Raw genomic sequence first — 8,670 nt, 5'->3', positions numbered from 1 at the left:
ACATGGATGGAGCTGGAAAATGTCCTCCTTAGCAAAGTATCTCAAGAATGGAAGAAAAAGTATCCAGTGTACTCAACACTATTATGAAACTAATTGTTAGCTATCTTAGGAAAGCTACAATCCAAATGGAGCCCTAGACTACGGGAAAGGGGAGGGGGAGGAGAGGGGGGAGGATGGATGAAGAGAATGATATTGTGGGGACCACACCTATAATTTATCCTATTAGGGTACATGTGAATTTGTCTAAAGGTTGAATATAAATGTCTTAACACAACAATTATGAGAAAGACATGATGGCTATGTTAGCCAGTTGGATGAGAGTTTTCCATACTGCATATGGAAGCAACACACCGTATCCTATGATAGAATTAATGTACACAATTATTATCTAATAAAAAATAAATTTAAAAAAGAAGCAAGGAAAAAATAGAAATAAAATAAAAATGTAAAAGACAAACAAAATGTATTAATAAAAATAAAAAGATTTGTTCTGTAAAATTTGGGCTCAGTCCAAAGCTTCACTTAAGGGAGGAGGAGCAAGATGGCTGACTGGAGCCAGCTTTTGATGGAAGTTCCCATCCCAGAGGGAAGGATTATGACCATAAAGTACCCAACAATGCTGAAGACTGGGAGCTGAGCTGAGAGAGAAGAGTGATAACTGCACCTCACCTCTGCTGAGGAAAGCTGCAACTCCAGAAAAGCAAATCTCAGGTACAAAACTCATCCCAAAGGAAAAGTATCCTCCCCCTTCCCCAAGAGTGTTTTTTTTTTCTTTTTGGCTCACTGTAGGTTTTCTACAGGTGAGCGGTGAACTGAGGAACTATGGCTCACCGCATGGGAGAGAGCTGAAGGAAATGGGGAATACTTATCCAGAGGGACCCTGCTGTGACCCTGAGCACTCCTGCCAGGCATGAAAGTTGAACTAACACTTTCCCTGCCATTTTGAAATTCCAATCCACCCTCCTCCCCTGGCTTTATAGTCCAGAAGCCTAATCCCTGCAGAAACCGGAATGTCTGTGGTTTATTGCCAGGTCTGGGCACTGCAAAGGCCATGGTAGAAAAGATACACTGTAACAGTGAACCCAGCAGTAGTGCAGACAAACTGGGGAGGTTGTTGGGATTGGCTCTGTGAAAGTGCACACCAGTTGCAGGAGGAGGCTTGCGAGTAGGGCACTCCACCCTGCTGGAACCCAGCACACCAGGCTCCACCCTGCCAGAGCTGCTCACTGCATACCCTGCCCTGCTAGAGCTGCGTGCTGTGTGCTTCCCTACTAGAGCTACACTCCCCTTGCCCACCTAGACAGTGCCACTCACGGTGAACCCTGCCCAGCGAGAGCTGCTCTCTGTGAGCTCCACCCTGCCAGAGCCACCAGGGCTTCACATTGCCAGAACTGTGCACCATGCTCTCTGCCCTGCTGCTGAAGCCGTGTGTCCCATGCTCTGGTAATGACCACTACACTCCTTGGCCATGAAAGCCACCTGGGAGTTGCATAGGGACTCTTCCCATGAAGATTCAGCAACAGTAGAGTGATCCCACTGGGGTCTAAACTTGGAGACACACCTCCCCAACTCTGAGGACCCAGAGGAAGCCAGACGTCTTCCTATAGGGATGCCAGTGCTGCAGAGTAGCTGAGGCAAAGGCACAGTGGCTGATGGACAAAATCATTTGCTCACTTGTTTTCCTCATGTTCAGACTGAGCTCAGGTGGAACACTCTCCAGTTGCCACTGAGTAACCAAGGCAAGCAGGCCTCACCTCCCCCATCTGGCAGGTGGCAGGGCATTGACTTTTCTTTGAATCTGGTAGATGCAAAGCCCTGGCACATCTGCTTATTGGAGGGAACAGGACCACAGTCCTGTTAGGTTACCAGTGACTGGGCATGAAAGAGGTGCAAGGTGTGGAAAGAGATACCAGCCCCCTGGTCCAACTCTGCTACTGGGTGGGCCTTTCTGACTCCACAGAGCACCAGAATGAGCCACATTTGAGCAACCAGTAGCCCTCTGCTATCTAGTTGCTAGAGACCTTTGAACTCTCCCACTTGAGAGTTGGTACTGATTGGGTCAATTGGTTTGGAACTCCTAATCTGGGTCAATTACCCAAGGACCCTCTTGGCTGGTACCCTGGTTGTGTGGCAACACTAAGGGTTGATTTTCCTCTCCCAGTTGTTGCCCATGGGGGTGGGATTTCTTTGTTGCTTGTATTTCTCCACAGCTGAGATTTCAACCCAGAGTCACTGATTCACTAGTATCAGAAAAAGACCATCTGAATACAAGACAGAGCCACCTAACCCCGCCACACCAAGTAGGTCCCCAGAGCCTCAGACTGTAATACTGCATGAGTCCTTTGCAAAGCTGTAGGGGAAAAAGCTATAGTCACCAGTCCCAGATCATTGGTAAAGGGCTGTTAACCACATCCTCAAGAGCCCCTAATCCAATTTCATCCTACCTGCCCATCTAGCCAAATGGTGAAAGATAATCATGGGTGGAATCAGTGGAAAAACTCTGGCAAAATGAATAATCGTTGTAGGTCAACTCCCCCAAGAAATGCCAAAACAGACACAGCATTCATAAACACATGACTGAGATGTCAGAAATTTAGTTCAGAATTTGGATGGCAAATAAGATCAACAGAATGGGGGTAAAGATAGAATTAGAATTTCAAGGAGTAATTCAAATGTTGTCAAGAATTCAAAGAATTTAAAGACAAAATCACCAAAGATTTTGACACATTGAGGCAAGAACATGTAGCCCTCAAAGATCTGAAAAATACAGTAGAATCCGTCAGTAACAGAATAGAGCAGGCAGAAGAAAGGATCTCTGACATTGAAGACAAAGATTTTGTATGCTCCCAAATGCTCAAAGAGGAAGAGAAGTAGAGAGCAAAAAACGATAATTCTCTCAGAGAGCTCTGGGATAATTTGAAGAAAACTAATATTTGCCTTATAGGAATTCCAGAAGGTGATGAGGTTGCTTCAAAAGGCCCAGATGCTCTACTGCAAGAAATAATGGAGGAGAACTTCCCAAACATGGCAAGAGATTCTGACATTCAGATAGCAGACAGTTTTAGAACCCCAGCATAATTCAACCCAAATAAAACATCTCCCAGATGCACTATAATTAACTTTGCCAAAGCTAATATGAAGGAAAAAATTCTACAAGCAGCCAGATGTAAGAAAACCATAACCTATAAAGGGAAGAATATTAGAATGACTGTTGATCTCCCTGCTGAAACCTTTCAAGCTAGAAAAGGGTGGTCATCAACCTTTAATCTTCTAAAACAAAATAACTTTCAACCCAGGACCCTGTATCCAGCTAAACTGAGTTTCATTTATGATGGAGAAATTGAATACTTTAATGACATTCACATGTTGAAGAAATTTGCCATAAATAAACCAGCTGTCCATGATATTCTCAGACCAATTCTCCATAATGACCACCACCAAAGTAAACACACTCAGAAATTGATCAAACTCCAACTTCCACAGTGGCAAAAGGATTAAAAATGTCCACTGGACTTTTGAAAAACACAATACCCAAAATACTACCAGGCTTAATTCTCTCAATTAATGTGAATGTCTTAAATTGTCCTCTAAAGAGGCACAGGACAGCTGACTAGATATGAAAACTCAGGCCGGATATCTGCTGCATACAAGACTCTCAGCTTATCTTAAAAGATAAATATAGACTCAGGATGAAGGTATGGTCATCTATAATTCAGGCAAAAGGAAATCAGAAAAAAGGAGGTGTTTTTCAATTTTATTCACAGATACAATAGGCTTTAAACCAACAAAACTAAGGAAAGATAAGGATAGTCACTTTATATTTGGTTTTTGTTTTGTTTTGTTTTTGGCCAGGGCCAGGATTGAACCTTTCACCTCCAGTATTTAAGGCTGGTGCCCTACTCCTTTGAGCCACAGGCACTGCCTATCACTTTGTATTTGTTAAGGGTAACAAACAACCTGATGAGATTTCAATTATTAACATTTATGCACCCAACCAAAATGCACCTCAATTTATAAGAGAGACTCTAACAGACATGAGCAACTTGATTTCCTGCAGCACTATCTGCATCATAGTTGCTAATTTTAACACCCCTTTGGCAGTGTTGGATAGATGCTCCTATAAGAAGCCAAGCAAAGAAATTATAGACTTTAACTTAACCATTCAACAATTGGATTTAACAGACATCCACAGAACATTTCATCCTAACAAAACTGAATACACATTCTTTTCATTAGCCCATGAAACATCCTTCAAAATTGATCACATCTTAGCTCACAAGTCTAACCTCAGAAAATTTAAAAGAATAGAAATCATTCCTTGTATTTTCTCAGACCATCATGGAATAAAAGTTGAGCTCAGTAACAACAGGAATCTGCATACTCATACAAAATCATGGAAACTAAATAATCTCATGCTGAATGATAGCTGGGTCATAGATGAGGTTAAGAAGGAAATTGCCAAATTTTTGGAACAAAACAATAATGAAGACACAAATTACAAGAACCACTGAGATACTGCAAAGGCAGTCCTAAGAGGGAAATTTATAGCATTGCAAGCCTTCCTCAAAAGAACAGAAAGAGATGAATTCAACAACTTAGTGGGACATCCCAAGCAACTGGAAAAGGAAGAGCATGTCAACTCCAAACCCAGCAGAAGAAAAGAAGTAACTGAAATTAGAGCAGAATTAAATGAAATTGAAAACAAAAGGATTATACAACAGATCAATAAATCAAAAAGTTGGCTTTTAAAAAGAGCAATAAAATAGATAAACCTTTGGCCAACCTAATCAGAAATAAAAGAGTAAAATTCCTAATTTTATGAATCAGAAATGATAAAGGCCAAATAATGACAGACTTCTCAGATATTAAAAAAATCCTTAATGAATATTACAAAAAAAATTTTTTAGAAGTATGAAAATCAGAAGGAATTAGACCAATACTTGGAAACATACCAACTTCCTGGACTTAGCCAAAAAGAATTGGATATGTTGAACAAGCCTATATCAAGTTCTGAAATAGCATCAATTATAAGAAATCTCTGCAAAAAGAAAAGCCTGAGACCAAATGGCTTAATATCAGAATTCTACCAAACCTTTAAAGAGGAACCTTTATGATGCTCTCAATTGATGTGGAAAAAGCTGTTGATGATATGGGTGGTGCCTGTGGCTCAAAGGAGTAGGGCACTGGTCCCATATACTGGAGGTGGTGGGTTCAAACCCAGCCCTGGCCAAAAACTGCAAAAAAAAAAAAACAAACAAAAAAAAACTTTTGATAATATCTAACATCCTTTCATGATCAGAACTCTTAAACAAATAAGAGTTTCAAAAAAAAAACTTTTGATAATATCTAACATCCTTTCATAATCATAACTCTTAAACAAATATACGAAAATAGGTATAAATTCAGCACCTGTAGCTCAAGCAGCAAAGGCACAAGCCACATACACTTGAGCTGGCTGGTTCGAATCCAGCCCGGGCCCACCAAACAACAATGACAGCTGCAACCAAAAAATACCCAGGTGTTGTGGTGGATGCCTATAGTCCCAGCTCCTTGAGAACCTGAGGCAAGGGAATTGCTTAAGTCCAGGAGTTGGGAGTTGCTGTGAGCTGTGATGCCACAGCACTCTACCCAGGGTGACAGCTTGAGGCTCTATCTCAAAAAAAGAAAAATAAAGAAAGAAAATAGGTATAGAAGGGACTTTTCTTAAACTGACAGAGGCCATCTATAGCAAATCCATAGCCAATATCATGTTGAATGGAGTAAAACTGAAATCATTTCCACTCAGATCAGGAACCAGGCAAGGTTGCCCATTCTCACCAAGCTTTTTAACATTGTAATGAAAGTCTTAGCCATCCCAATCAGGCATGAGAAAGCAATCAAAGGTATTCAAATAGGATCAAAGGAGATCATATTCACAGATGATATGATTGTATATCTGGAAAACTCCAGGGATTCAACTACAGAACTCCTAGAACTGATCAAGGAATATAGCAATGTCTCAGGTTATAAAATCAATACTCACAAATCTGTAGCCTTTACATATACCAACAAAAGTCAAGGTGGAAAAAAAAAATCAAGACTCTATTCCCTTTACCATAGTGCTAAAGAAGATGAAATATCTGGGAGTGTATCTAACAAAGGATGTGAAAGATCTCTATAAAGAGAAACTATGAAACTACGAAAAGAGATGAATCACAATTATATCCCAGGATGAAGGAGGGAAGGAGTGAAGGATGGGAAGGAAGGGGGGGTGGTTTGATAGAGGGAGGGTTAATGGTGGGACCACACCTATGGAACATATTGCAAGGGTACAAGTCAAATCTATCAAGTATTGAACACAAAGGTCTTAACACTGTGATTAAGTAAATGAGGTGAAAGCAATGTTAATTAGTAGGCATAAATGTATTCATGATCTATGTATATATGATTTAATTTAAAAAATAAATAAAAATAAATTCCCTAGTACATGTGTCTTGCAAAAATTCTTTTTTTTTTTAAATTAAGTCATTTGTACATAGATCATAAATATATTTATGCCAGTAAGGGATTCAATGTGTTGATTATTTGTACAAATTGGAGTGCTTACATCCTACTAATCAACATACCCTTCACCTCATTTACCCAATTATAGGATTAAGACATTTATGTTCTACACCTGATAGATCCAACTTGTACTTGCACCCTCCCTCTATTGACTCACCTCCCCTTCCCCTCTCCCTCCCCTTCCCTCCTTCATCCTAGGCTATAGTTGTGTTTCATTTTTCATATGCAAGTGTGAGTGATTGTAAATTGGTTTCACAGTAGTACTGAGTATTGGATTTTTTTTTCCATTCCTGAGATACGTTACTAAGAATATTTTCCAGCTCCATCCATGTAAACATAAAAGAAGTAAAGTCTTCATTTTTTAATGCTGTATAGTATTCTGTGGTATACATATACCACAATTTATTAATCCATTCATGGGTCAATGGGCCCTTGATTTATTGATCTGTTGTATAATTCTTTTGTTTTCAATTTCATTTAATTTTGGTTATTTCTTTTCTTCTGCCGGACTTGGGATTGGAATGTTCTTCCTTTTCCAGTTGTTTGAGATGTCCCATTAAGCGGTTAATTTCCTCTCTTTCTGTTCTCTTGAGGAAGGCTTGCAGTGCTATAAATTTCCCTCTTAGGACTGCCTTAGCAGTATTCCAGAGGTTCTGATAAATTTTGTCTTGATTATTGTTTTGTTCCAAAAAATTGGTAATTTCCTACTTAATCTCATCTCTGACTCACCTATCCTTCAGCATAAGGTTATTTAGCTTCCATGTTTTTGTATGAGTCTGCAGATTCCTGTTGTTACTGAGTTCAACTTTTATTCCATGATGGTCTGAGAAGATTCAAAGAATAATTTCTATTCTTTTAAATTTGCTGAGGTTAGACCTAACATCTTGTGACCAAAGATGTGATCAATTTTGGAGTATGTTCTGTGGGCTGATGAGAAAAATGTGTATTCAGTTTTGTTAGGATGAAATGTTCTGTAGATGTCTGTTAAATCCAAATGTTGGATGGTTAAGTTTACATCTAAAATTTATTTGCTAAGCTTCTTATTGGAGGATCTATCCAACACTGCCAAAGGAGTGCTGAAATCTCTGACTATTATGGTGCTGGACAAAATCAAGTTGCTTATGTCTGTTAGAGTCTCTCTTATATGTTGAGGTGCATTCTGGTTGGGTGCATAAATATTAATAATTGAAATCTCATCATATTGAGTATTACCCCACAAATACAAAGTGACCATCCTTGTCCTTGTTTACTTTTGTTGGTTTAAAGCCTATTGTGTCTGCAAATAAAATTGCAACACCTGTTTTTTCTGCTTTCCATTTGCCTGGAATATAGATGACCATCCCTTCACCATGAGTCTATATTTATCTTTTAAGGTAAGATGAGATTCTTGTATGCAGCAGATATCTGGCGTGAGTTTTTGTATCCAGTCAGCCAACCTGTGCTTCTTTGGATGGGAAATTTAAGCCATTCACATTAATTGAGAATATTGATAAGTATTTGGGTATTGATAGTATTTAGGGTATCAAATATTGATAGTATTTAGGGTATCAAGCTTTTCAAATGTCCAGTGGACATTTTTAATCCTTTCACCACTGTGAAAGCTGGAATTTGATCAAAAGTTTCTGAGTGAGTTTACTTTTGTGGTGGAGGATTATGCTGTTCGTTATGGAAGAGGTCTGAGGATATCCTGGAGAGCTGGTTTAGTTATGGAAAATTTCTTCAACATGTGAATGTCATTAAAGTATTTAATTTCTCCATCATAGATGAAACTCAGTTTAGCTGGATACAGGATCCTGGGTTGAAAGTTATTTTGTTTAAGGAGAATAAACATTGTTGACCACCCTTTTCTAGCTTGAAAGGTTTCAGCAGAGAGATCTGCAGTCATTCTTATGTTTTCCCCATGTAAGTTATGGTTTTCTTACGTCTTGCAGCTTGCAGAATTTTCTCCTTCATATTAACTTTGGTGAAGCTAATTATAATGTGTCTATGAGAATTTTTATTTGGGTTGAGCCATGCTGGTGTTCTGAAACTGTCTGCTATCTGGAGTTCAGAATCTCTTGCCATGTCTAGAAAATTCTCTTTGATTATTTCATGAAGTAAAACTTCTGTATCCTTCACAGCAACATC

Source organism: Otolemur garnettii, unplaced genomic scaffold (assembly GCF_000181295.1).
Source record: "Otolemur garnettii isolate 467f Iridium unplaced genomic scaffold, OtoGar3 scaffold00105, whole genome shotgun sequence".
NCBI classification, from domain to species: domain Eukaryota; kingdom Metazoa; phylum Chordata; class Mammalia; order Primates; family Galagidae; genus Otolemur; species Otolemur garnettii.
Note: the sequence above shows the minus strand (reverse complement) of the source record.